Below are 2,500 nucleotides of genomic sequence, written 5' to 3' on the forward strand. Positions count from 1 at the left end.
AATTTGTTCAAAGTAAACGTGCCGGCCCACCGAGACACTCAATAAAGAGCACCCTGGTAGGATTTCAACGGGGTCCGCCTCGGGACGCACGAGCACGCACGAGGCGGTCGCACGCCTTCGGCTCGCCCCACCGGCAGGACGTCCCACGATACATGCCAGTTAAACACCGACGGGCGGTGAACCAACAGCGTGGGACACAAATCCAACTACGAGCTTTTTAACCGCAACAACTTTAATATACGCTATTGGAGCTGGAATTACCGCGGCTGCTGGCACCAGACTTGCCCTCCAATAGATACTCGTTAAAGGATTTAAAGTGTACTCATTCCGATTACGGGGCCTCGGATGAGTCCCGTATCGTTATTTTTCGTCACTACCTCCCCGTGCCGGGAGTGGGTAATTTGCGCGCCTGCTGCCTTCCTTGGATGTGGTAGCCGTTTCTCAGGCTCCCTCTCCGGAATCGAACCCTGATTCCCCGTTACCCGTTACAACCATGGTAGGCGCAGAACCTACCATCGACAGTTGATAAGGCAGACATTTGAAAGATGCGTCGCCGGTACGAGGACCGTGCGATCAGCCCAAAGTTATTCAGAGTCACCAAGGCAAACGGACCGGACGAGCCGACCGATTGGTTTTGATCTAATAAAAGCGTCCCTTCCATCTCTGGTCGGGACTCTGTTTGCATGTATTAGCTCTAGAATTACCACAGTTATCCAAGTAACGTGGGTACGATCTAAGGAACCATAACTGATTTAATGAGCCATTCGCGGTTTCACCTTAATGCGGCTTGTACTGAGACATGCATGGCTTAATCTTTGAGACAAGCATATGACTACTGGCAGGATCAACCAGGGAGCTGCGCCAACTAGAGCTGAGCAGCCGGCCGCCCGGGAGTGTGTCCCGGGGGCCCGCGCGAACACGCAAGCGTCCGCTCAATCATTCTGCAAACAGGAGGAGGCTGAGCTCCCCTGCACAATACACCTCGAAACCCTCTCAGGTCCCGGCGGCGCGCAGCGCCGTCCCAAGTACTTGGTCGGGTTCGAGAGAGGCGCAATCGCCCGGAGTTAGGCGAGTAGACGCTTTCGGTGCGACCACCCGTGCTCCCAACTGAGCTTGCCGCTGCCGACAGAGGCCCGGGAGCGTGCTGTCGTGGCATTGCCGGCGGGAGACAACACGCGCCACCTACGGTGACCGGCAGCTCCAACGCCAGCGCCACAGAAGGACAAAAGCCCCACTTGGGTGCCGAAGCGAACTCTCCCAGCACAGCGCACGCGCCAACACATCCGCACAGCTGCGATACAAACCACCAGCGAGAACCGCTGGGGCGACCGAGCAGCAGACGGCGTCGCGGCGCCGAGCGCCGGGCGGCGGCGCATCCTCAACGCACACAGTCCTCAATCGGACCAGCACACTGAAGATGTCCACCGCGCTTCGCACCGGGCCCGCGAGGACCTACTTTGGCCGCACGGCGCCGCGCGCAGGGTGCGCCGGCGCGCAGCTGCGACGCCTGCCGCGTCCGTCGGCCGGCGCGCCTGCCACTGGCCGCCCCCACCAGCCGGCTGTAGCGCGTGCGCCCACGCACCGCGCGGCCAGCACGCCGGGAGGCGCCCCCTCACCGGCCGGGGACGGTCCCACCCAGCCACCACCGCGTATCGCTTCACACCCAGATGCCGTTCAGTTTCATCGGCATGGTGGGTATCGCTGGAACAACCGGTTAGTACCTCAACCTATCGTCGCCATCACCGATTCACCCCTAGCGAGAACAACCGCACCACAACGGGTTACCATTTCTTCATTTGCGTAACTTCACCAGAAAACGTAGGCGTCCATCGCCATTAGCAACTTCAACGATTATTGCATGCCTGTGTCAGGTGTCACGCCACACTACGTCTGCCCACATACACGCAACAAAATGTGCACGCCTAGACAATACGTGGAAGGTGGCCCCCGTACGTATGCGATGTCCATTGCTCGAACGACTGTCAACCGGCCTCTGTAGCATGTCGCAGATATGGAACGCGGTGCACCATGCTATCACGGTGTTTGAGGAGAGACGACTAGGTCCGAATACATCAACACACAGCTCATGCTGATCGCCATCCACGGCGTCCGTTCCTCCCACACGTCTCTATGGCGTACCACACTGCAATCCAGCTCTCATAGGGAGACGACACGTAGCTGCGTGCACAATATTTGCACTGTATGGTCCGCCGTTTTTGGGCGCAGTCGTTGTACGGTCACACATGTGCCACGATGTATCATTCAGTACATAAGGACGAATGTGCAGTACAGATTGTGGTTCACGCGTACGACATCAGCGGACAGTTGACACAGGCCGCACCACAACGTAGCCTGCGTACGTCGCATGCGAAGGGCATTGAACATGCAAACTTGTCACCAACCAGCTTGCGAAGGCAGGGGGCAAGGTGGGGACGTGGGGACGTGGGGAGGGGTGGGGGGGGGGGGGGCGGCATGTACGTCCTGCTGCCATCCACATTAC

General features: G+C 58.8%; 1 non-coding gene across 1 annotated transcript in view; it reads right to left on the reverse strand.

Annotated features, from left to right (window-relative positions):
- The window catches only part of LOC124733704, a 1,909-nt gene extending 1,054 nt beyond the window's left edge, over positions 1 to 855 (reverse strand). Inside the window, exon 1 of the ribosomal RNA XR_007009085.1 lies at positions 1 to 855. This exon is cut by the window's left edge and continues 1,054 nt beyond it. This is a non-coding gene — a ribosomal RNA (small subunit ribosomal RNA).
- Positions 856 to 2,500: the final 1,645 nt, after the last annotated feature.

The sequence above is a fragment of the Schistocerca piceifrons genome, unplaced genomic scaffold (genome assembly GCF_021461385.2).
Source record: "Schistocerca piceifrons isolate TAMUIC-IGC-003096 unplaced genomic scaffold, iqSchPice1.1 HiC_scaffold_1406, whole genome shotgun sequence".
NCBI lineage: Eukaryota > Metazoa > Arthropoda > Insecta > Orthoptera > Acrididae > Schistocerca > Schistocerca piceifrons.